At 52.4% G+C, this 26,261-nt stretch overlaps 1 protein-coding gene across 8 annotated transcripts in view; it reads left to right on the forward strand.

Moving 5' to 3' along the window:
• Positions 1–5,298: 5,298 nt before the first annotated feature.
• Slc6a6 (solute carrier family 6 member 6) overlaps positions 5,299–26,261 on the forward strand; it is a 75,043-nt gene continuing 54,080 nt past the window's right edge. The window contains exons 1-2 of one of the 8 annotated variants that reach the window (XM_006972545.4): positions 5,299–5,545; positions 20,261–20,304. The gene's annotated coding sequence lies outside the window, so the exon portion shown is untranslated. Of the gene's footprint in view, positions 5,621–11,644; positions 11,921–12,874; positions 13,720–20,260; positions 20,305–26,261 lie in introns of those variants that run through there. The other 7 variants (XM_015988961.3, XM_015988946.3, XM_042273651.2 and 4 more) reach the window with 7 other exon arrangements.

Consider the following 26,261-nt stretch of genomic DNA (forward strand, 5'->3'; position numbering starts at 1 on the left):
GCCATTCACATTCTTGCACAAGGGGGTAGGATTCTGAGTCTCAATACTTGGGTGTGGGGTGGTTTGCTCAGAAGCCAAGAGTTCAGCCTCACTTGAAATTTCTCACGTTATCTAAAACTGCCGAGCTGTTTTCCAGAGTGGTGGTGCCCTCCTATGTTCTCAACTGGGAGTGGAGATGGGCTAGGGGTGGGAGAAGGCCAGGAATAAGCAGGCCCCTGCAATCGAGCTGGCGCGGCCTTGCAGCGATGTGTACTAGCTTGCTTGTGAGTCCCTGGTCCCTTGCAGCTCTGCCACTCGCTCGACACCTTCCCTCTCTGGCTCTGGGGCAGTCTGCTCCCTCAGAGAGAGGAGGAAGTAGGGCTTAGGGACTTACCTCCCCAAGACCACATCCGGCAATGGTTTCCCATGCTCCTTTGCGCTGGCTGCATGCAGGGCACTGCTAGGGAGCCTGCCTCCTGGGTGCTTCCTGCTTGGAGCTCCAGCTTTGGCTGAGTCCCAGGCTGCAGGAGGCCAGTGGGCAACATGCTTTGGGTAGGGAAGAAACAGCATGAGTGAAGGCTCTGAAGTGGGAAGGCCCCGGGCACACGGGCATGTGGGTAGGAGGAGCATTTCCACATGCCCAGGGGTGGACGGTGCCAGAGACCCTGCTCAGTGCTTCCCATGAATTATCTCCACAGGACCCTCACAGCAGTCTTGGGGGGAACTGGTGTTCTGTTTGGTCTGGCTGTGCAGATCAGGACACACAGGCCAGGAGGGGACCTGGGATTTGCAAGCAGGCAAGAGGAAGGCAGGTAGGCAGGACACAGGTTCCTGAGAGGCAGGGTACTCTGATCGGGTTCTATGGTGTGACCACTGGCACATTGCTGGACATGTGGACACACTGGAGAGGGGGTGCCTAGGAGAAAGTGATGTGGCTGGGAAAGGGACCACTCACCACCTAACAGCCCTGTTTGTCTTTTCAGGGTTATAATGGAGAATGGTGCCCTGAGTCCTGTGAGCTGGCCAAGATGATCCTCGATCCTCTGCAGAGCTGGTGCCAAGTGGCCTTCCCCAGCCGGCCAGATGGCCCAACATGTGCAATACCTCCCTCAGCATTGTGACTACTCTTGATGACCTGACAGATAGGACAGGAGCTCCTCTGGCAGGGTCAGGAGGTTTTGTTCAAAGCCCCGGATCGATTTGATGTCACTATTGAGAGCTGCTGAGTAATGTACTCCCAGTGGCTTTTTACAAACCGCGTTCACCGCTGTGAGTTAACAACCGCGGACCAAAAGCCCAAATCCTGGCCATCACCCTGCGCGTGTCCCTAGGAGCTCTGCCTGAACATCGATTTTTCATTCCTGAAATGAGTTGGTCCCATTGGAACGTCGGCCAGTATTTGGCTCATGGAAGGAACTTCTGTCTGGCTTTCCTTGAAGGGCCTCCTAAGCGCCAATGTTTTTGGTGCCTTGTGTGCCCAGCAGCTCTCTCCGATTCTCCCAGCTCCCGCCTCTGGCCTGGGTCTGGGTTCCCAGCTCAGACCTCCTACAGGACCAGCTGGTGACATGGAGACATTGACAAACTAGGAAGTAACTGTGATATCTCTGGGGGGTTCGTGCTCTTCAGTGCCAGATAGCTGTGGACAGGTAGGTGATGGGCTAGCAGGCAGCCTATTCTGACAGCTTTCAAGAGAATCTAAGTTTCCTTTTTTTAAAGCTTCCCCCCCCAGCATTCATTCATTCATTCATTCACTCATTCATTCAATGTGTGTGGGGGCACCACAAGGTGTATAGAGGTCAGAGGACAACTTCTATGAGTTGGCTCTCTCCTTCTACCATATAGGTTCTGGAGATCCAACTCAGATCGGATCTCTTTTGTAGCAATTGCCTTTACCTGTTGAGCCAACTTGCTGGCCCTATTGTTTTGTTTTGTTCTTGGAGATAGGATCTGATTAAATTGTGGCCAATGCTCCTGCCTCAGTCTTTTCAGTGCTGGAATCATAGGTTTATTTATTTATTTTAGAGTGTGTGTGTGTGTGTGTGTGTGTGTGTGTGTGATGCAGGTATGTGCATGCGCACAGGAGTGCAGTGTCCTCAGAGTCCAGAAGAAGGTATCAGATCCTCTGGGGCTGGAGTGCAAGGTGGTTGTGAGCTGTCTGATATGGGAGATGGAAACTAGACTCTGGTCTTCTGCAAGAGCAGTTTGAACTCTGCTGATCTAGGATCTTACATAGCCAAGGCTGGACTTGAACTCCTGATCCTCTGCCTCCTATGTGCTGGGATTACAAGTGTGTACTGTTGTGTCTGCACAAATTATTCGAGACAGTCTTCCTATGTAGTCCTAGCTGGCCTGAAATTCACTGCATCACCAGGATGGCCTCAACTCACAGAGATTCACCTTCCTCTGCCTTCTGAGTGATGGGCTCAAAGGTGTGCGACACCATGCCTGGATTGAAATTTTATTATTATTTTGTTTTTTTGAGACAGGGTTTCTCTGTGTAGCCCTGGCTGTTCTGGAACTCGCTCTGTAGACCAGGTTAGCCTCTAACACGGAGATCCACTTGCCTCTACCTCCCTAGTGCTGAGACTCAAGGAATGTACCATCACTCCACAGCCTGAAATGATTTGTTTTAAAGAGACACAGTGTCCCTATCTCATCAGGCCAGCTCCAAACTCCTGGGCCCAGCAGTCCTGGCCAACAGCTGGTGATACAGGTGTTTGTTTATGCAAAATCACCTCAATTTTGATGCATGGCAATGAAACACACACCACAATGGATGAAGCCCTGTGCAGGCAAAGCATCTGGAGCTGGATTTAGTGCAGGCTGCCCCGCTTGAGACTTCTGACTGCTCTGAGAGTCCATGGTCTCTCACATGCTGAGCTCATGCTTCATGCCTGACTGACCTGCTGCACCCACAGCCTAGGGCTGGGTTCTCCCAAAGGCCCCTGGAAACAAACAGATGGTCTAGGTTTAGATTCCAGCTCTGTGATTCATTGGCCAAGCATTCCCAGGCCAATTATTTTCTCTATGGCTCAGTTTTTCCTTCTGTAAAATGGGAGAAATAGCAGCGCTGAGCTCACAGGGATGCTCTGGCAAGGGGGCGGTCGAATCTGTGTTCACGAAGTGAATTCTGCCAGCCATGAAAGTGCTACAGAAAGGAAGCTAAACAAAAATAAATATAGCAAGTGAGGTGACCCAAGTGGCATTCAGCTGTGACCCCAGCTACCCAAGGGCTCTGCAGCAGGATGACTTGAGCCCAACCATTTGGGGGCAGGCTAGGCAATGTAGTGGTGTCCCTATCTCAAAATATAATAAATAAATACGAGCACTTTCTCTGCACCATGCCCGTGAAGCCTTGTGCACTTGATAGAGTCAAGGACCAGATCTCATGGCTCACAGAGCTGGCATTGCGGAAGGAAAGGTGGATGGGTTCCTGAGCTGCATCCCACCACTCTTCCTAGCCATCACTTGTGTGATGCTGTGTGGGTCATTCTGAGGTTCAGACCTCCATAAGAGACTTTCCAGATTTCATCCCTGGACGTGCTATGCCACTGGGGCCTCCATTGCCCTGACTGCCTGCACAGTCCCGTGACAAGGCCTTTGCAGCCTTGCAGCCCTTGCTTCCTCTGCCCCCTCCCCCCACCACCCAGGCCCCTCCATCTGCCCAGTGGCCCTGGGCTTCCTCAAGTGTGCACTGGGTTCAAACTTCAGCCACTTCCCTACCCTCTGACCTGCCCCTTGGCCTTGGCACTTTGCGCTGTGGGTAGTGACAAGTGAGCCTGGAAAGTGGGGGATGATTTTTTTTTTGGGGGGGGGATGGGGTAGGGTTTCAAAACAGGGTTTCTCTGTGTAGCCCTGGCTGTCCTGGAACTGGCTCTGTAGACCAGTCTGGCCTTGAACTCAGAGATCCGCCTGCTTCTGTCTTCTGAGTGCTGGGATTAAAGGCGTGAGCCACCACTGCCCACCTAATTTTTTTTTTAAGTTTAGGTATGTAGTCCAGGCTCACCTTGAACTCCTGATGCTCCCGAGTGCTAAGATTATAGGAGTGTGCCATCCCACCCACTGTCTGGAGTTCCTTCTCTCTCCTCTGGCCTCAGTTTTCTCTCCTGTACAGGGGTGTGTTCATAAAAGCAGCAGCAGAAGCTACCTGGGTCTTTGGGTGTGCTCCTGGACTACAGACAGGAGGGACCACTGTGTAGATTGGCTGGAGGTGGTCTTGGGGGCACCTCCCGGGAGGACAAGCTGAAGCCCAGGGGCAGGGGGCCTGGATGAGGCCTGCTAGAGAGGAAGTCCCCTTCTGTTATTTGGCTTCTTGATGTCTTGTGCCAGCCTAGGACAATGGGCTCAGGCTGGCCAGGTCGGGGCCTTTATTCTCAGTTTAAGAGGCAAAAGGCTAGGTGTGCTAGCTAACAGCCGCTTGTGTGCAGCCAGGGTGGCGAGGAAAGCAAAGGAAGTGGGCACTCAGAGAGGGGCAGGCCTTAGTGAAGGTCACACAGCGCCACCTCGGGCTCAGCCAGGTTGTGGGTGTGTACTGTCAGAAAGAGGACCCGCTCATTCAAATAAGGGCAAGAAGAAGGGCACACTCCCCATCTCCATTTAAAAATAGTCACATTTGCTGACACTTGTTTGGCACTTCCTAGGTGCCGGGTGCCCTGTTCAGGCCATTTACACTGTTAACCTTGGGTCCTCCCAGCAGCCCAAAGTGATGAGTTCCACTATTTTTATTTCCGTTTTACAGATGAGGAAACCAAGACACAGAAGGTCTGAGGAACTTGCCTGAGGTCACACAGCCAGGACGAAGCCAAGAGCGTTACAAAAGCACAGCTTCATGTGGACCGGGGGGCTTGGCTCTGGTGATCATTTCCACAGCAGCTCAGCCAGGCTCGCAGAGCTGCACACTGGCCAGGAGGTTGTAGGGGAGGAGGGAGAGATTCTGGCACCGACCTAGCAGCTGCAGCAGCCCCAGGCCTCATCTCCAGAGCTAGGTGGATGTGCTAGAGAACGTTGTGATGTGGTCGTGGCTATCAGGACAGGAGATGAGCCAGGGGTCTGGGTCTCTAGCTCCTCAATCGCCCGCAAGAGGGGTCTGAACAGTGCCATTGGCCACCAGCCTTTCGATAGAGCATGAGGATGGGTGCGCGCGCTCGACGAGGCGAGCTCGGGCTCTTTGTGTGTCCGAGCTCGTGCGCGCGTGCGTGCATGCGTGTGTGTGTGTGTGTGTGTGTGTGTGTGTGTGTGCGCGTGTGTGTGTGTGCTTGTGTGTCCCGCGTGTGGGCGTGACCAAGAGTCCAGGCCCCGCCCCAGGCCCCGCCCCAGGCCCGGCCAAGCTGGTATTTTTCCACCCAGCAGGATGGGTGATGCGGAGAGCTGCCTGTTCAGACAACAGACACGCGAGGTCAGGGAGAAGCCGCTTATAAATTACCGCTTCCTCCGCGCCGCCGCCAGCGTCGTGCTCCGGGACCTGCTTGCAGTCGAGCTCCAGTGCCCAGCCGCCAACGCTGCGATCGCCACCAGCCCCGCCAGTCCCTCCAGTCCTGGGCCATCCGCCGTGGGCTTAGCCACCCAGGTACCCAGGGCGCGCGGGCCGCGACTGCAGCCCCCTCCCCGGGCCGCGCTCCGCCACCTCCCCGAGTCCCTGCAGGTCTGGCCTCCCCGCGTTCCGCCATCCCTTTCACCACCGGGGGTGGGGAGTGGGGGGGCACCGAGGGTCTCCTGCTCAGCCCCGCTGACGAGGGGAGTTATTGTTTCCTTGGCGAAGGGGCTGGGGCTGCTGGTGCGGCGGCAGGTGTGTGTGTGTGTGTGTGTGTGTGTGTGTGTGGTGTGTCCCACGGGGTGTCTCCTTGTCCCTGAATGTCTGTTTCTGAGGGTGACTGTTTCTCCACCCCAGGCAGCCGTGCACATGTGCGCCTCAGGGTGTGTGATGCTCCCTGTGTCCTGGGCTGTTATACCTGCGTGTAGTGTGGTCGTGTGGCTCTGTCTCCTGATGTGCGCTCTTGTGTGTCCCTATATATGTCTTGTCTGTGTGAACCTACGTGTGGTTGTGTCTCCTGTCTCCGGAACCCTAGCCGTAGGCACGTGTGTGCCCCTGAATGCAGCTATCTCTGGGTCCCTGGTGGTGGACAAGTCTGGTGTCTTTTAGCTGTGCCTGAGAGGGCATCCCTTGTGCCCAGTGGACCCAATGGTCATCTTTAGCTCTCCGTAGTATTTAGGAGAGGTGAGAGCGAGGTATGGCTCCAGGTGCTGCCTGGGTGTGGCATGCAGGTAGCAGTGACAGCCGCCCCCAGGCTTGAGTAGCAGGACTGAGGCCAGGAGGGACAGCCAGGGGCAATGGCCAGTGGATCGGCTGGACACATCTTCCTCTAGACTTCACCCCTTCCCTTTGTAGGTTCCTCTTTTGGGTGGGAGGTTCTAGTCCGCTCCCACTGGGTAAGCCACACAAGGAGCTAGTCTCAAGAACAGGTCCTACAGCCCCAAAGCCTCAGCCTAGACTAGCCTGGCCGCAAAGGAGGCGTGTGCTAGGCAGGGCCACGGACCTGGCTATTTTGGTCACTGCCGGGCCTCTGCCAGAGCCCTGCCTCCCCCAGGACCAGCCCCAAAGGCTTGGGAGACAGCCTGGGCCCCCGTTTCCTGCCTGGGGAAATAAATCATCTCAAAGACTGGCCAGGCTCTTGACCCAGAGGGTCTTTGGACTGCGGTTTGGTAGCACGTGGCTCCATTTGGATGTCAGTAAATTGGCCTCTGATTTGGCACAGCTGGATTTCAAATAAATGTCATGGAGATCTTTTTTAAATTAAAAAAAAATTTTTTTTTTGTTGGCTGGTAGGGAGGGGATCTCACCCAGAGTCTCTAAGCCAGAAGGAGTTTATTTTTATGAGAGAGCGGGTGAGCGCTTAGCAACCGCCTGCCTGCCTCCCTCTCTACCAGGGAGTCATCGGGGAATGGGGGGTGAAGGGGAGGTGTTTTAGCAAGATGATGGTGGGTGGCTGGAGGGGGACCTAACGCATCAGCTGAGAACCCACAATAGGATGGTATTGGCAGATTCTTGGAGACTGTCTTAGACTTTGGCTCAGCCATCCAGTTAACCTTGGGCAATGTTTCTTGTCCTCAGTTTCTTCACCTGTAAAATGGGTGGGGCATATTACCCACTGGGTATGTCAACCAGGGATCCAAGAGCCAGCACTTGTCCCCAGACAGAGTGTGTACCTCTTAATGGTGACCTTGGGTAGTTCTCTTAGCTTGGGCTTGGCTGTCCAGGCGACAAGGACGCTAAGGCCAGCCTCGCCTTGTCCTTGAGGGGATTGAGGGAGATGAGGCTGAATAAGCTTGCGGTAAGCTGTAAAGCCGGGCTCTCGGCTCTAGAGCTCCTGATTAGACGGTGTCACGAGGTCTTGGGTCACTGTGGTATGTGGCAAGGGCCATAGCGCAGTCCAGAGCAAGCTTTTGTCCCCTGGGAGATACCCTGGTACTGCCTGTAGCTCTGCTGTGATCAGCCTCCCTGACTTTCTCACCTCCTCCCTACCCTGCCGTGGGCCACATCTGCTTGGTAGAATCTGCAGGATGAGACCGCGGGGAAGAGCCCGTTCCATAGATGGGCCAACCGACAGCTGCCTAGGAGCCTGTCTTGCTTGATTGGGTTTCCAAAAGCCTTGTCGTCATGGCCAGCTGTGCATTTTGGCTTCACAGAGCTGGGGCCACCGATTTGTTGGGGACATGGAGGTGGAGTTGGGTCTGGAGAAAATGGGAGACAAAGGTATTCTGCTAGAGGGTGTTGAGGAGGGGGGCCTTAGTGCCTCATATTCCTTCCTCTCTACACCTTCGTGTGGGGCTCTGCTACCATTTCTGCAGCAAGTGTTGCCCTCCGCCCCAGCCCACCCAGAGGCAGCCTGGGCCCTGGGGACCCTGTTTCTAACCTCGACTTGTCAAAGGTTTAGTTCTCCGAAAGTTTCCAAAGGTCTCAGTGATAAGGTGCCATGAGTCACTGAGCACATTCCTGGACACAGGAAAGAGCTGTCAATCACAAGGACTCCCTGGAATCCTGCCCAGCCACTGCCATTGAGGGATCTGGGTGGGGATAGAGGGCCGGCCTGGAACCCCAGGCCGAGCTGACTGATCTCTACTTCAGCAGCGGTCATGGGCAAGGGCCAGGCTCTTTGGGGCTTCGGTCTGCTTCCTGGTGTTTGCCAACTTACCCCAGATAAAGAAAGTAAATCTATGTGTTGTGGGGAGTACCCATGGTCCTGGAACTTCCAAGCCCTGAGTGAGAACTAGAGCTCATTTTTTAAAATTTATTTTTATTTTATGTTCACTGGTGCTTTGCCTGCATGTGTGTCTGTGTGACAGTATCGGATCTCCTGGAACTGGAGTTACAGACAGGTGTGAGCTGCCATGTGGGTGCTGGGAATCGGGATCTCCTGGAACTGGAGTTACAGACAGGTGTGAGCTGCCATGTGGGTGCTGGGAATTGAACCCAGATCCTCTGGAAGAGCAGCCAGTGTTCTTAACCTCTGAGCCATCTCTCCAGCCCCTAGAGGGCATTCGTAATGTGCCTCATTTAGTTGGTTAAGAAACCTTGGCTTTGAGGTTAGAATGTTGGCTTGGAGGGGCTAGAAACCTAGAGTGGCTGCTGCAGTGGTCCCTGTCATCCACAGGGTTCCTTGAAGGGGTCTTAAGAGTGTGTGACCCAGTGTCTGCTTGGTTGTCTGCTTGGTTGGAGATGATGTCAGAGTTGATGCCTCCTATGGACAGAGAAGCAGGGTGAGCTGGTCTAGTAGGCAGGAGCACAGAGGACTTAAAGGTACCGTGACATGAAATAACCGAGCATGTTTGTAGACCATGCCCACAGGGTCCCAGTTAGAGAGAGGCCCAGAGGCCTCTGGCCTCTCTCTAAATAATCTGGCCAGAGCCAGGTGGTGGAGGGATATGAGTTCCAGGCATATCATTATGGGGCTTTATCAGGAGGGTAGCAGGGAGAGAAATAGGTTTGAACAGGGTCTGGGCTCAGTAGCAGGAATCAATCAAACCTGGAGCCTGGGAGAGAACCCTAATGGTGATCAAGGAGCTGGGCTGGGCACCAGAGATCGAGTGGCTGCTCGCTGGCCTACCATTGGACAGGGTACAAGGCATTTTCTGTACCAATGAATCTGTACCAACCTCAAGCTCTTTCTGTAAACTCCAGGTGAAGTCTGGACGCTCGTTTTAACAGGTACCAGGCCATTAACTTGCTGGTTCCCACCTCCCTGGAGCATGCAGGTCTGGCATCTTAGGGAAAGTTATAGGCAGGTCTGGGGGTGGGGGGTGGGGAGTTCCCTTCCCACCACTTTGGGTTAGAAGTTTCTTTTGGAAACCTGAGCTGAGGCTGGGCTTTGGGGGATGGGGTCAGAGAGGCAGGAAGATAGGATTTTTTTTCTTTTTCTTTTGGTGTGTGTGTGTGTGTGTGTGTGTGTGTGTGTGTGTGTGTGTGTGTGTGGTGTTTGACCTGGAACTGACTATGTAGCCCAGGCTGGCCTGGAATTTGCAACAATCCTTCTTCCTTAGGCTTCTGAGTACCGGGATTACAGGTGTGAGCTGCTGTGCCTAACTCTTCCCTGTGATTTTTAAAAAAGCATTTGGATTGGGCAGTTGGTGGTGCACGCCTTTGATCAGCACTCAGAGGCAGAGGCAGGTGAATCTTTGAGTTCGAGGTCAGCCTGGTCTAGAGAGCAAAGGACAGCCAAGACTATACAAAGAAACCCTGTCTTAAACACCCCCTCCCCCCACAACAACAACAAAAGCATCTGGGGAGATACAGCTCAGCAGGTAAACCTGGAAACTGGTTAAATCACCACCATGGAAGGAGAGAACTCCACCAAGATGTTCTTTAACCACCAATGAGACCCTGGCATGCCACATAAGATACACACAATAATAAAAAATAACATTGTTTGTTTTTAAAGGAAAAAGACATTTTAAGGATTTATGACTATAGGTCAGTAGTAGTATCGTGTGCAATTAACCTGATGCTCCAAGTTTGACTTGTGGTGCCCCTCCCCCAATTCAATTAAAATTGAAGTATAATGTATGGAAATGCAGAGATGCTTCGTAGTTCAATGGACTTAGACATCAGTGTAACCAGCACCAAGATCAAGATAAACATCCCTTATGTTTGCACACACATTTGTGAATGAACTTATGTGTGTTGATGTATGTGGGGTGTGTGAGTGCAAATGTGTATGTGTGTTTGTGGAGGCTAGAGGTCAACATTACATGTCTTCTCAGTGGTTCTGTGTGTGTGTGTGTGTGTGTGTGTGTGTGTGTGTGTGTGTGTATGTGTGTGTTCATGTATGCACACGTGTGTGGAGGCCAGAGGTCAGCATCAGGTCCTTTCCCCCATCACTCTCCATGTTACTTTTTGTGACAGGTTCTCTTACTGAACTGGGAGCTAGGATGGATGGTGGCCAACAAACCCCACCCTCCCCGGGAATCTTTGTCTCCCCCCCTCCAGCGCTGGGTTTACGTGAGTGCGAGGGAGGCCACATCTGCCTTTTTATATGCGGGTGCTGGGGACCTGAACTCAGGTTATCGTGCTTGTACAGCCCAGGCTAGAGCATCTCTCTTAGCTCTTCCCACTCCCTGCTTTTTTGTTTGCTTGAGGATGGAACCAGGACTTCACACTTGCGGCGAGGCAGGCACTATGGCACTGAGGCCACATCCCCGGCTCTTTGCAGCCCTTGAGACAGCACTTCTACATGTCTGTCACATGCGTTTTGCCAAGTCACCGCCTCCTGTCAGTGGATTTGTGCGAGGCATGATGAATCACCCTTGTGATCCCAGCATTGTGTGTATGTATGTATTATTGTATGGCTAACTGTAGCCCAGACATATTAAACGGAAGATTCTAGAAATGAGCAGTTCATGAGTTGTTGAATACATTTTATGACAGTATAGGGTTATAATTCTATTTTATTATGAGTTATTGCTCTGAGTGACTAATTTATAAATTAAACTTTATCTTACTTATGTGTAAGAGGGAAAAAGCTGTATAAACTGGAGGTCATTGCTTTGGCATTTGGTGTGCCCTGTGGGCAAGAGGCTTGAAACCATACTACAGCCTGTCCATCTGTCCTGCAGGGTTTTTTTTTTTTTGTCTGTAGGTGTGGGATTGTGAAAAACTCTTCTGTGGGCATTGTGTGCAAGCTTTTTTTTCATATATATAGAAATGAGAAACTGCCAAATGATTCACTTTTAAGTTATAAATCATATATCTCATGCAATGCAGAACCATTGTAAGCTAAAATACATTCCCTTTAGATCATTACAAAATATATGAGGCTGGGTTGAGGGTATAAGCTGTGGGTGTGTGCTTGCCATGTGTGAGGCCCTGGGTTCCATCACCAACACTGCAACCTGAGTCAAAAAGGACCTGAAGGCCATCTATTGCCCTTCCATGCAGCTTTAGCTGTGTGGTACCCAAAGTGTCTGGAGGAACGCAGACTGCTTTTTGTGACTTTCTGGGTCTGTTTTCATTTCCTTGTGGGTGTAAGGATTTGCTCAGGGAGCCAGCCAGCCAGCCAGCCAGCCAGCCAGCTGTGGTTTGGTTTTGTTTTTAACAAAAACAGCGTCATACTGTTCCAGGTTCTGCCACTTGGTCTGTACAAAACAATGGCCCATTGTGACCTGCCACTCCGGCAGAATGCCCCGCAGAACACATCGTAGAACGCACAAGCCCACCAGCTCACTGTGTACATCCTTGGCCTGTGACCCACTGACCTCTCCCGTCCCTACCTGACCACCCAGACTGCAGCTCAGTGAGGGAGTCGCCCTACCCAGTGGCTTCCAACTTGCCCTGAAGGTGAACAGCAGCCTGAGGCCTCTCCACTGACAGGAGGAACACATTTCTTTCTTGATACAGCATCTCACCCAGGCAATCCTCCTGCCTCAGCTTCCCTGGTGGCTGAAACTGCAGGTGTGTGTACCACTGGTTGCACTGCAGATACTTACTGAGCACCTACTGTATGTCAGGCACCATCCCAGGGGAAGGAAGGGCAATGAATAAACCGGACTCTGGTGTTGGGCGGCTCTCAGTCCCTCTGGAGGGTGAGACCCGCGTAGGGACGGGGAGAAGATGCGTATCTGGAGGTTAATGTACAATCCCAGGCCTCTTATGCTGAGGGCAGGCAGGTGTGCCGAAGAGCGGTCCATTGACTGGAGTTCAGGTACTGTGGACTTTGTTTAGGCTCTTCCAGCTAACCTGCCCCACCCACTTCACCTCGGGGACCGGGAGCTCTGGTGAGGTCTGGGTGAGGTGTTTATCAGTGGGAGAGAGCCAACCTTCACACCACCTATTGTTCCGTCTCCTCTGCTGCACCCACCGCTCGGATTATATAAAACTCCCCTTCTGGGAGGTAGATTAAGGACACTGGCAAGATCTTGTGCAACCGACTTTTCTGAGGATGGAACCCAGGGAGGGTTTTCCACAGTCATCAGACTGGTGCTCTATCCATTGAGCCACAACCCCAGCCCCTCACCTCGGTATTTCCACGCTGGTGTTCATAGTCTCAGTTAATGGGAACAGGGTGTGAAGGAAGCGTCCCAAGGGCAGGCTGCTTAAGAGATACCCCGTCATCCAGGGCCCAGCTCTCGGAAAGCTGGAGAAGAGCCTGAGCTCACTGAGGAACTGCTCTGGTCAGCCCAGGACTGGGATGCATGGGGGAAGGGTGGGAAGGACATTCTGCCCACACTTGTTGGGCATCCAGTGGACGGGAGACATCCGTTTGTCCTGGGCTAGTTAGTCTATTCACCTTATCCCCTCCCCATTCCCCCATCCCCTCCCCCCCCAGCCTCAGTATCGCCATTAAGTAGAGCTTTAGGCTCGGTCTCCTAGCCGGGACATTCTAAGTGTCCCGTTTCCATGGCGTTCGTAACAGGGTAGATGTGGAATCTGACTGGTTGCCATGTTCCATCAACCCCCTTCCTGAGGAAAGCCTGTTAGCTGAGGTTGCTAAATGCTTGGCAGGGGGTGGAGAAGTGTGGCTGGCCTGTGGATCTGTGCAGTCATGCCTAGTGGGTGAAGGGCACTGGAACAGGATTGTTATGAGGACTCTGCCCCTGCTCCAGGGCTAATCAGCCTCAATGGAAGGCTGGTCATGATTTCAAGGACCTTCATTCCATCACCAGATGGCATCTGCTATCCACAGCCTCCTGACCAGCCACCATGTCTCCTGGGCACCTCTCTGTACCATCTAGGTGGTAGTGCTAAGCCCGTTTCCTGCTCAAGAGTCTTCCAGTGGCTTCACCGTGCTCTGTGAAATTGGACTAATTATAAAGAGGAATTTAATGTTAGAATCTTTCCCGGAGCTGGCTTACCTGTCCTTGTAGCCTGGGGTTCTCAGCCGAGCCCAGTCCTTTGTTCCCCATCATTTTCTTCTGGCAAGGGACATCTTGAAGCTTCCTGGTCCGTGAAGCGTTCTGTTCCTTGACCCTGGGTGGTGCTTAACATAAAGGAAGCCAAAGATCACGAGAATCAAAGTGGATTTGAACTTCCCTGCCTCAGCTCCTAGAGTTCTGTTGGACTGTAGGCCTGAGTCCTGAGCTTGGACCTCTGTGAGCTTGCCTTATATCTGCCTGCCCACACTGAGGGGAGGGGGAGATACTCCAGCATCTAGCAGAGGGGCCCGGCGGACAGAAGTGCACTCCCACCCTGAAATGAGAGCTTATGCTTTGAACATCTATTGGCTTGGACCCATCCATCCATCCACCTAGCAGGTACTTATTCATCCTAGGCTGTGCAGATATGGCCAGTGAATCGGCCAGTCAGAAGTATGCCCTCCTGGGACTGTCTGGAAAGAGTGATAGATATTCCAACAAAAAAGTTAACTCAGGTGAACTTCTAAAATCAAAGTCCAGCATTGTGAGCCAGGGCTGGTGTCCTTGGCCTCTGGCTCACTGTGTGATCTAGGTCAGTCCTTGTTCCTCCCCCTTGTCCTTGGGCTTGAGGAGACCACTTGGTGGATAATGAGGAAGAGTCCAGTGTCTGAGGTGTCACGGTGTGAGGTTCCATGCACTTGTCCTCTTGCTGATTTTCCAGACCCTTGCTCTGAAAGGATGCATCCCAGTTTGGAGACTAGAGTTCCAGAGTGGTGCGGAGCAGAGCTGTGGCAACCGGCTTTTAGTAGGGAATAACTCCTTGGGAACAATGTGGGTTTGCTTAAACTATTAGTGGGAGAATATAGATTAGAACAAACCTTTAAAAGGAGAGAGAGGGGAAACAAATCCCACGCCTGCCAGCCCCTTCTAGGTGCTGTGGAGTCTGTTTCTGTCTTTCGTTCCTCATGGGTAGAAGGTAGGCTTCTTTTAAAAGAATCCTGTTGTGAGCCCTTGCTGAACATTCCCCTGGGTCAGTTTTTAGCCACAACTGGTGCTTTGTGTATTTCTTTTGGAGGGGGGGGGCGGTTATGAGGATGGAACCCTGAATGGGTAGGTAAGGACTCTACTCCAGCCCTGGGAAGCTTTATAAAACACCAATTAGGACTTTTTCCCCCTGTAACCCATCAGGGCACAGTAGGGAAGGTATGGTGGCATGGTGGACTGTTTTGGGGAGGGGGCGTCGCTTGTGTGCTAAGCCACAGCTGTGATGTCCCTTTATGCTTGTTCATGTCCCCAAGCCCCACTGGCTGGGAACCTGCCACCCCTCAGTTTTGTTCTCTCTCTCTCTCTCTCTCTCTCTCTCTCTCTCTCTCTCTCTCTCTCTCTCTCTCTCTCTCTCTCTGTGTGTGTGTGTGTGTGTGTGTGTGTGTGTGTAGGTAGGTAGGTCTGTTTTTGTATGAGGCTGAGAGCTGTTAAAAGGTGGAACATTGGGGTTAGGAATTTAGCTCAGCGGTAGAGCACTTGCCTAGCAAGCACAAGGTCCTGGGTTCGGGTCCTCAGCTCTGGAAAAAAAAAAAAAAGGTCATGGTGAAACCAAATGCTCTGTAGGCTAATTTAAAAAGGTGGAACAGTGAACACACCATGGTCTCCTCACTAGGTGAGAGGCACGCCTCCTTAGTGCTAACTTTAAGTTCTGGGCCCCAGGCTCCAGCCAAAGGATAATTTGCTTCCTTTGAATATAAAGAGTGTGACCTTCTGCCAGCATCCTCGGAAAGCCCCAAACCTGCCGCCAGAAAACCCGCTCTCCTTGTTTATTGTGTCCCAGGCCGCCAGGATAACTGCCACCAATTCTCACCTCCTGGGGGACTCGGCCTGAGCCCCTCCTTGTCTGTTACCCGGGGCCTGGAGCTCCTGGGCGTGGTTCATTGTGGTTCTGTTGTGGAGGTGTGTAAATAGCCCCAGAGAGCAAGCAGCTCTGCTCAGATTTTGTTTCTAGATGTGATTTCTTTTTTCTTTCTTTTTTTCTTTTTTTTTTAAACAGCCCAAGCTGGCCACAAACTCATGACCCTCCCGCTTCAGGCTCCTGAATGCTGAGATTACAGGTGTGTGCCACCACACCAGGCTCTCAACCTTCAGGTCAAGTTGGAGTCTCCAAGTTGGAACTCAGCATACCGTAGACTTTAAAAGCCTAGCTGAGAGAGCTGCACAGTGGGTGCACCTGTGTTCCAGTTATTTGGGAGGATGAGGAGGGAGTGTGGCCAGAGCAGGAGATGGGGGCAACACAGCTCCCGGAACCACAGAGGGAGACCCAGGCTGTAGATCTTTCTTACCCGAAAGCTGAGAATGAATTAGATGATAAATTCTATTTCCTTAGTCTTCACATTTTGCGTAGGATTACCCCATGGCCTCCCTGAGGGCAGGTGACTGGCTCAAGGTCATAGGGCTGGGAGCTGACTGAGCCTGCCTTGGGCCAGTGCCACCTTGGAAAGGATGCTATGGGGAAGCCGCCTGCTACTTACCCCGCAGTGTTGGCGGTCCAAAAAGCCGCAGGAGGCTTTTGCCGGCAGCCAAGTCGGATGTAAGTCAGGGGAGAGCCCAGGGCCAGCCAGGCCCTGCAGACAGGCCTGGAGGCTCCAAGCAGTGTGTCAGGACAAGGCCCACAGCGAGGGATCTGGCATGCTGCCTGCTGGGGTGGTGGTGGTGTTAGGGGACTCTTTGAGAGAGACTCTTGGCTCCTGCAAGACAACACAGGACCTGCTGGAACACCCCTCAAATGGCCTCCTGTTATCTAGATACATCCCAGCATGGGGACCAGCAGAGCAGGGGCTGTGCTAGCGGCTGTCCCTTGACCCAAGGCCTGCGCTGCCCTTGTGAAAAGTTGCAACCACCTGGAATTGTCTCAAATTGGGCTCTGCTTTGAGGATGCAGTGGGGCCCTGTGGTCTGGTCTCCTACCTTCCTGGGGCGTGTATTTACGTGGGTCATCTGGTATCAGCAACTGGAGGGACAGATGGAGTTTGAGTTCTTAGGACATGGTGGTCCCTGGATCAGAAGTGCCAGTTGTCACAGGATAGTGGAGAGACTAGGTGGCTCCATCCACATCTGGCATTTAGAGCTGGGGGCGGGGTTCACAATCTGTCGTGAATAGTCCTCCAGATGTTTCACAGGCCTACCTGTGAGGAGTGATTTAAACTTGTCTTCTTCCTGTGTGCCTTGAGGTGAGGGCTGAGGATGAGGGGGGAGGGTCAGGCCAAGGCTTTGCAACAGACACATGATAGATAGAATGTCAGACTGTGGGGGACCTCAGATGTCAAGTTGTCTGTCACCTGCATCCTCCACCTTGGTACTAATGGGCTGAATGAATATCAGAGAGATAAGGAGTGGGCATAAAACAACACAGCAAGTTCAAGCCAGGGCACAGGTCTCATACACAGACACACGGACAGACAGACAGACAGACAGACACACACACACACACACACACACACACACACACACACACACACATATTATATAATATACATATAGGTGAGGATGGACACAAGACTTTGCTCATACTAGGCAAGCACTCTAATAATTTTTATTGGTGTGTATATGTTTTTGTATGTGTGTATGTATGTATGTACAAGAGTACACAAGTATCCTATGAGGCCAGAAGAGGGCTTCAGGCCCCCTGAAACTGGAGTGACAGTTGGTTATAAGCCTCCGAATGTGGGTGTTGGGAAATGAACTCTAGTCCTCTGCAAGAATAGCAAGAGCTCTTGGCCACCGAGCCATCTTTCCAGCGCTGCATTTATTTAGTTTTCGAGACAAGGTTTTACTGTGTAGCTCAAGCTGGCCTCACACTTACTATGTAGCTCAGACATCAGTCTGCTTCAGCCCCTCCAGTCCTGGGATTACACATGTGTGCCTCCATGCCCTAATAAGACTGAATTCTAGCCGGGCGGTGGTGGCGCACGCCTTTAATCCCAGTACTTGGGAGGCAGAGCCAGGCGGATCTCTGTGAGTTCAAGGCCAGCCGGGTCTACAGAGTGAGTTCCAGGAAAGGCACAAAGCTATACAGAGAAACCCTGTCTCGAAAAACCAAAGGGGGGGCAGGGGGTAAGACTGGATTCTATGGTTGTAGTTGGCAGAAATCGGTTTAAATTAACTTTAGAAGTAAATAGAACGTTTATGACCCTTAGGTTAGGTATGCTTCAGGATGGCTCTATCCCTCTACTGAGCTGTCATTAGTCCGCTCCATTTCTGGGCTCTGGGTTCCTCAGTGCCTACTTAATTCTCCCTGGGGCACCTTCGCTGCCCCAGTGAAACCCCACCCCACAAGCCAACTTAGAAGGAGCCTTCTTTTAAAAAAAAATTAATTTTAGGATTATGTATGTGTGCATGGTGTGTGGATGTGTGTGTGTTGGGGGCAGTGCACACGGCATGGCATGCATGTGTATGTCAGAGGAAAACTCTGGAGTCTGTTCTCTCCTTCCACCTTTGTGTGGGTTCTGGGGATGGAACTCGGGTCACCAGGCTTATATGGCACATGTCTTTAACCCCCTGAGCCAGTCTTGCCAGCTCCCCAAACCTGGGTCTTTTTTAAACAAGAGTTCTGCCTGGCATTCTAATTGTCCAGGCATTGTCAAGTCCATGAGTGAGCCAACCATGACTGACACCTCTGATTGGCCAGGAGGCCTTGTTCACATGTTCCCCGGGAAGTAGGAGGTGAGATCAGTTCCCAGATACGCCAGAGGATGAGATCAATACTTGCACATCTCCAGGTCAAATCAGTTCAGGCTGTTCCCAGGGTGGGTGTGGGTGCTAGCAGGCTCGAGAGGCCCACTGACACAGAAAGCAACTCCTGGCTGTCTGAGGTGAGCTGGCCTCTTATCGGTCAGGATTTGCCCCAGACAGAGTGACATCCTTTGCGGTTCCTTGAACACACACACATGTGTGGAGAATTGTACTTGAAACATGCTGACTCCACGCTCCTCTATCTTTCTTCCTTTGGCACAGCCCAGGAGAGTCAGGTAGAGGCCACTTTCTTTTTCTGTGCCTCACGCACTGCAGATATTGCCTGTCCACCTCCACCTCTGTAGGACAGTGTCCAGCCAGGATTTGGAAGGAGCCCCTGTGGCTTTAGGCAGGAAGTGGAAGGAGCTCCCCATGGCTTCTTGCTCATGTCTCAGTCTCACCCTAGGATGCTGAGCTCCTTGAAAGCAGGGGCCTCAGCTTCTTGGGCCCTGCTGTGATCTTTCCCCATACAGTGCCTGGCACCTAGTAGGTACTTAAGGAATGGTTGACTATTCCTACGGGGTGGTACCTTGGACTCACTGAGTGTGCCGTGACGCAGCAGTGAGAAGTTTGAGGAGGAAAGGCTGGTCTGTGCTGACAGGGCAGCCGCAACTTTGTTCAGGTCATGGAAGAAGCTAGAAGGTAGAGCTGCCAGGGAGGAGAAGTGGGGCTGAAGGAGGGACAGGTGCCCTTGCCCGCCTTCCTCCCACGCCCCTGAGCATTGCCATCATCCCAGTTTAAGTGTCCTTGAAATCTTAGATCTCTATCAGTAAGAGCGCCTCTCCTGATCCTACACATTTTTATATTCCAGGAAAGCTGAAAAGCCTTCCTGTGTCTGGGCCAGCAGCACTGCGGGTGGCCTGGGACACCAGGCCCCGAGCTCTGCCCCCGCTTGTCTGTTTCCCAAAGCCAGTCCTAAAGAACAGAGGCTCCCTGTTTTGTTTTGCTTTTTTTTTTTTTAAAGCGTCTGGGGTGCAGCCCTGTCGTGGTGCTCCCGCTGAGCGCGCACAGGCCACTGGGGTCCACCCCAACACCATAACGTGAACAAATACATCGGAATCCACGAGATGGCTTCTGGGCCATCCCCAGGGGAGAGCTGTTGTGCAGCAGAGTTCAGCAGGTTTCCTGGACACAAAGGTTCTCAGGATGTCTAATGGGGTAATTGGTGGGCTCTTCCTTCTAAGACTCTTGGGGCTGGGCTGTGGAGGTGGCTGAGCCAGTGAAGACATTTGCTGCCCTGCTAAGCCCTGTTGACCTGAATTCAACCCCCAAGACCCACATGGTGGACAGAGTCTCCTGCAAGTTTTCCTTTGACTTCCACATGACACCCCTCGCAACCCACAGAAAAACGTGATCGTAGTGATGGGAACAACAATAAAAAGAATTCTCTCCACCCCTCTGTCTAGCCTGGCCTGGTCTATAAGGGGGTAGCCAGTGACAGACCTGGGACCTGGATGGGTTACAGAGCTGCTCTAGCGAGTGGCTTAGCAATGCATACCAGCAAAAAGGACCTCTCTTTTAAAAAAATTGTTATATGTACGTATGATGTGTGTGTGCGTGTTACGTGTATATGTATCTGAGCATGCCACAGCATATATGTAGAGGTCAAAGGACAACTTGCAGGAGTCAGTTCTCTTCTTCCACCATGTGGGTCCTGGGGATCAAACTCGGGTTCTCTGGCTTGGCAGCGAGCTCCTTTACCTGCTGAGACGTCTCCCTAACCCAAAAGGGACCTTCCTTGTACAGCAAACCCACCAGGGCTTCCAGCAGCTCCTCACAGTGTGATTCATTGGGACTTGGGCTGTCTGGGTTCAAGAACACTGAAGCCAGAGGAAGGATTCAGACTGAGTGAAAGGGAGAAAGGGAGTGGGGTGTGTGTGTGTGGGAGAGGGGGGTGGGAGAAGGAGAGAGAGGGAGAGAATATATGTTTGTGTCTGGCTGACCACATGGGTTTGCATTAGCACGTATGTGAGAGTGCAGGTCTCTGTGGGCATATGCATGCTTGGGACTCAGCATTCGCCATGTCAGGCCCCCGTTCCCACCATCTCAAAGGAGGCCCTTCCCTAGCATGTGTGTGTTGAGAGTCACCCATGGTCAGACCTGGTCACCCTGCCTGGGTGCGTAGGCCCTGACCACACCTCTTTGCTTCCTCTTTGCAACAGGTGCAGAGCCAGCCCCACAGCCTCTTCAGAGGAGCCTCTCAAGCGTAAGTAGTTTGTCAGCTTCCTTATAGGCTCAGGCTCACCACCGCTACCCACTGCAGGATCCTGTGGGGGAGGAGTCTCCAGTTTAAAGTGTCCTCCAGGCTCTAGGGGAAGACAAGATCCCTGAGGTAGCCCCATCACCTTCCCTTGTTCTTGGCACCTCTGGGTGGAGGGTCACTTGGCCTGCCTGTACCCGTGCTGTGCCAGGGAGTAGAGGTGGCAGATGTCACGTGGGGTGTGGGAGCTTGGATGAACTGATTCTGAGGCCCACCTTTAAGAGTGGCCTGGCTCCAGACAGGGTGCTCCAGATTTTGATCACAAGCCTTTCTAATCTAATCTCTTGCGCGAGCGTGTGCGTGTGTGCCTGTGTGTGTGTGTGTGTGTGTGTGTGTGTGTGTGTGTGTGTGTGTGTGTGTGTACACATGCAGGCGCTGCTGGGGATGGAAGGGTGCTAATGCTGAGCTCTACCTCTGAGCTCTAGCCCCAGCTTTCCTGAAGGACCTATCAGAACAAAACTGAAAATCAGCCAAGTGGCGAGATCTCAGTGAGTTTCTGATGCCTTTCCCCTTGACGGTCCTGGGGTGGATGCTGGCCAAGGTGTTTTCATCTACACCCATCGCTCTCCTGTGAAGAGCCACATTCGTGGTGTTTTTGCTGAATCATCGGGAAGTAATTCACAAATGGGGTGCCCCTTCCCCTAGTCCTTCACATATTTCATAAGAGCAAGGCCATTGTCTTATGTAACCACAGCCCAGTTATCAGCTCTGGACATTTAACATTGACATAGTTCTCATATCTAATCTGCTGATGGTTTAGGTACTTCCTACAGCTTGCCTTTTCTTCTCTTTAATTTTCTCCCCCTTTCTTCTAGTTCAGAATTGTAATAGTGCCCATAAGAAGGAGGATTTTGATGTTGTTTCCAGACGGATTTAGCTCATTTTAAACTTGGGGCTTCAAAGTCCTTTTAATCTTGACGTCTACTGAGAAACACTGGAGGGTGTAGACACGCTCTGGAGAATGTTCCAAGTCCTTGCCCTGACATCTGCCAGCCACTCCTGTCCTGCCACACTCTGTTGATCTTCTGACCCACCTGTGGACTCTGCTCTCCAATTGGAGAACTCTGCCTTCCTGGGTAGCGATCTCTTACTATCTAATATCCTGTTCCCCGCCCCCCCCCCCGCCCCCCCCCATTCCCTTTCTCTTTTTGTCTCTTCTTTCTCCCGGCTCTGGGGGTGGAGCCCTCTAGCCCTCTATCCTGAGCTGTGCTTTCCGTTTCCAAGGAAGGTCTCTCACCGGCACAGGGCTGGAGCATGTCAGCTTTGGGTCATCTGTGGAGCTCTCACGAGTCCCCTGGTAACTGCCACTTGTGGCTGGACCCAATTGCACTTTGGTTCACTCTTCCCTGGCCGAGAATGTGCTCCTCTATCGGCCGCAAACAGCCCACTGGAGACCATAGGTTCTCTGATGATGGCAGATGTGCCCATCCCCAGAGGCTCAGAAGACCTCCCCAGCAGCTGGTGAGTGGCCCAGTAACCTGCTCTGTTGTGCTCAGACCTTTAATGGTCCTGGGTCAGGGACGCTTACTGCCTGTGGGTCCTGGACTTGCCTGGAGGTGTAACACATTACCTTCTTACCACCCCCAAAGCCATGTTACAGCCTCAAGAGCCACAGGAGGCAGGAATTCTTGTTCTTTCTGTAAAAATGACAGATGAACAGGTGGAATGCTTACTGGGTGCCAGGTATGGCCACACCCCTCAGCAAGTCTGGTGCAGACTTTTCAGTAGGTGCTGTCGTCCGCTAGGTACTGATATCTCCATTGTGCAGATTGGGAAACTGAGACTGGGGGGGAGGAAGGAGCACCTCCCAAGTTCCCACAACTGTGAACCCACTTGCCCAACTCTGGTGCCTACTTGGTGGCAATGCTCCCCCTCCTGCCCACCCTCTAGGCAGGGAGTCCCCTCCAGGCCCAGCCCCATCCCCTTCCCAAGGCTTCCCTGCTGCTGGTTAATGAGCAGCCAAGGATCGTGGAAGCCAAGGAGGCCCCTGCTTGCTCTGAGGCTGGAATGTGAGTTCTGTTTCTAGATAAAGAGTCTTGTGCTAGTGGCTGGCCCCATGGGGCCTGGCAGCCTCATAGGCAGAGAGAGCAGATGGAGGCCGGGCCTATCCTCCTCAGAGCTAATCCGAGATGCCGACCAAGCTGCGGGGCACGTTGGCCCTCAGACCGCCCCACACCTCTCCTGTGTAGCCCTCCTGACTTGCTGTTTCTGAGAAAGCTCATGGCCTCCCCTCCACCCTCCACGCGGTGGTCCGCAGGATTCGCAGGGAGCTTATTACATGGGGGAGTGGCCCATGTTGAGTTCTGGGTGTGGCCCGCCCCACGCATCACGTGGGGCCTCTGGCCTTTGGGTTTCCATCTGAGAAGGTCGAGATAATATCTTTGCAGCCTTATGGTGGAGAGCAAAGAGCTGAGGAGTCAGGCAAGTCCATGGTCATGCTAGCTCCAGGGCTGGGATGTGGCTCAGTTGGGCCCTTGGAAGGCCCGGGGTGCCTTCTCTGTCACCACAAAATGACGAGGCTCTCAACCTAGCCCCAGTCTGTGCCTGCTGTGTGACCTCGAAGGGACTCACTAGACATCCCCCCACTGTAGAACCGAGTAGTCGTATCAGTCCAGGAGAACTGTAGTCCTCTGCAGGACAGGGGTTGGTAGAACAGGTGACATGGAGACTTGGTGAGCCCAGGGGCATCTTATGGGCTCACTAGGACTAAAGAGAATTAGTGCCAAGCACCCCACATAGAATTATCTCACCAGAGGAGTCCTTAGAGGCGCTGCACCCCCTCAATTGAAGAGGCAAGTCCACCCTCCAGGGTGCTGCCTTCTGGGATGCCCACTTCTGGGGTGCTTGTCTCCTGGGGTGCTAGGTACTCTAAGGAAGAGATTGTGAGCAGGGCAGACCTCCTGCTTGTCTGTGGACTCCAATTGTCCTTTGGAAAGTGCCACCTCAGCTCTGCTCAGCAGCATGAGTCTTAGCTCCTGCTCCCTAGAGGCCTCATCAATGAGAGTGGCATTTATTGTGTTTACCCAGATTATAAGTCATGTTTTGAACACAGAAAGTACTAAGAGAAAGGGGGGAAAGTCACCCTTTTCTCCACTCTGCAGAGGTGACCACAGTATAATGGTGTGGTGTATGGGTGCACAGGTGTCTGTAAACTGTCCAGAGTGGAATATGTCTGTCATCCTACCCACATGGGAGACTGAGGCATGGAAGTCTCTGTAGCCCAGGCTTTAGCCCAGGAGTTTAAGGCCAGTCAAGGCTGCAGGGTAAGACCCTGTTTAGTTTTTTTGTTTGTTTTTTTTTAACATGAAAGATCTGAGCTGGGTAGTGGTGGCGCACACCTTGAGAGGCAGAGGCAGACGGATCTCTGAGTTCGAGGCCAGCCTGGTCTACAGAGCGAGTTCCAGGATAGGCTCCAAAGCTGCAGAGAAACCTTGTCTTGAAAAACCAAAAAAAGAAAAAAGAAAAAAAAGAAAAAGACGAAAGATCTGGAGTCCTGCTCTGGTATCTGGGCTGGTCTGAAATTCCCAAACTCCTATGCCCTAGCCATCCCTCTGCCTCAGACTTCTGAATACCTGGGACCACAGGTATCCGGCCAACATTTTCCTCTGGAATTGAGACTCGGCATACCTGTGGGCAGGGCTGGCAAACTATTCTTAAAAGAATCCATGAGACCCAGTCCTGACACACCCCCCCACTTCCTTCGGATGCTGGCTAGACCCCACGTACGCTTTGGGCATCCTGCCTCTTTCTCTAAAGCCTCCCTCCCTGCCATGTGGCTACTTGTTTGCTTGACTTCCATTCCAGCTTCTCTCCAGGGTGGCTCTCCCCCTCCACTTCTCCATTCCCATCCTCTGAGCAGTCACTCAGATTTATAGCTTGCCTGGGGATTTTCTTTAAACTCTAATAAAACTGTCCTCTTTGAATTAAGGGGGGAGAAAAAAAGAATAAAAAGAATACATGTGATCCAGGAGTGGTGACGCATGTCTGTGGTCCCAGACTCCGGAGCCCGAGGCAGGAAGATAGCTGAAAATTGGAAGCCAAATGAGAAATTGTTTAGTTACTCCTTCCGATAAAACACTCTACAGTGCGCAATGCCCGCTTCTATTTTGATTGTGATAAACTATATATATGATGTGTAATTAATCATCCCTTTTGGGAAGGGGCCCGGGTGCTGGGGATGGAACTCAGAGCCTCAGCGGGCTAGGCAAGTGTGCTGGCACCGAGCTTTGCCCAGACCCCCCTGTAGACACCCCTGCCTTCAGGGCTCAGCAGGGGTGACAGTCGAGCGCCGAGCGAGCTTTTGGGTCTGACAACCTGACTGTGGTTGCACATTGGCATATCTTACACCTTGATGCAGTGTAGACGTCCTCCCTTTCCCCTACATGGGAACAGAACCCAGGGTGCAGGTTTCACTCGAATTCTGCCACTCGGGCATGCTTCTATTCTGGGGTACCTATTTTAAAGATGCACAGAGCCCCAGTGTCAAGTCTCTGCTTCTCCAGAAGCCACGATTTTTGACTCTGCTGCCTGCCATCAGTGACAGCTTTGGGGCTCTGGGAAGAAGTGGCACCCCCACTTTAGCAACCCTTCTGCCTTCGGGGCCTCAGAGAAGAGAGGATTTCAAACAGCCCACCCCAGAGCTGTCCCTGCCCAGCCCTCCTCAGAAATGAAAACAAAAACCCATCAACACTAGGAGGTTAAAAATAAACTCTACTCTCTGGTAGCCCTGAACCCATCCCTGCCTCCTGTGGCCTTTGTCAAAATGGGTATGAAGTCACGCATTGTAGCCTCCTGAGAGGGAAAGGAAAGAAAAACCAAAAGTTCTTGGTTCAATGACAGGCATATAGTAATTGCTCAATAAACAGTAGCTGTCATTGCTACACCTTCCTGTGGCTTGTGTGATCGGGCCCTGCTGTTTTGGAGAAGTCAGGACACACAGGAACAGAGCTGTGGTTTTCACAATGCTTTTCTGTATCGGTCACTCCCATAGTCATCTAAGATAGTTATCACTGACCCATATCGCAGGTGGGAAAGTTGAGGTTCCAGAAGGCAGTCTGGACAGTTTCCCATACCGTTGCTGCTGAGACATGGACTTCCCCACAAATCCCAGGACCCTCCATGACAGTGCCCCAAGTAAAGCTTTTTGTCCTGGCTCTTGGTCCCAGCAGGGATCAAATGGGAATTCTGTCAAGGAGAAGGTCTCCTCAGAAACAGTCTCTCAGAGATCGGAGGTGCTCACCACACTTGAGGGAAGCTTCTAGAAGGCATTTCCACCTGTTCACCTGTTACCAACCAGTCCCTGGGTGCCTGGTCTGCATAGGGGGCTGGCTTCGGGGTCCTGGGAAGGAGAGCTTCCATACTATCTTTAGCTGTTTCCCACCTACTTGCTGAGGTGCCTCGGGTAGCCTCTCTACCTCTCTGGGCTGCTTTCTCACACAAAAACAGAGGAGGGGATCACTTGTTTCCAGACAGGCTTTTCGGGTGGGACTGGCCAGATGTGAAGCCCCACTGTCACGTAAGGGCTGGGTGCCTTGATACAAGGGACTTCCCTCTCTGTGCCAAGTGCTTTTGTCTGTAAAACACTTGCGTGGAGCACAAGGAAGCACTGATCCCGCCCAGGTCCCAGCCCCTGCTTCAGTCTCAGTCCCAGCTTGGCAGCTTAGTGGGACACCTCGGTGGGGTCACAGCCCCCAATCCCACTCTTATGTCATTTTGGCTGGCATCCCTCTGCCTGTCATTTCCCAGGCTGGCTCTCTCTTTGCCTCGGTCCTTCTTCCTCCACTCTCCTTCACCCCTGCAACCCTACCCTTCACCCCTGGACTCTTGTTCTTGCTATTTTCTAACACGAGCTGTCTTGTGATTTTTAGCTGGATCCTTGATCGGTCCTCTTATGGAGCCTTCTT

Source organism: Peromyscus maniculatus, chromosome 3 (assembly GCF_049852395.1).
Source record: "Peromyscus maniculatus bairdii isolate BWxNUB_F1_BW_parent chromosome 3, HU_Pman_BW_mat_3.1, whole genome shotgun sequence".
In the NCBI taxonomy this organism is placed as follows: domain Eukaryota; kingdom Metazoa; phylum Chordata; class Mammalia; order Rodentia; family Cricetidae; genus Peromyscus; species Peromyscus maniculatus.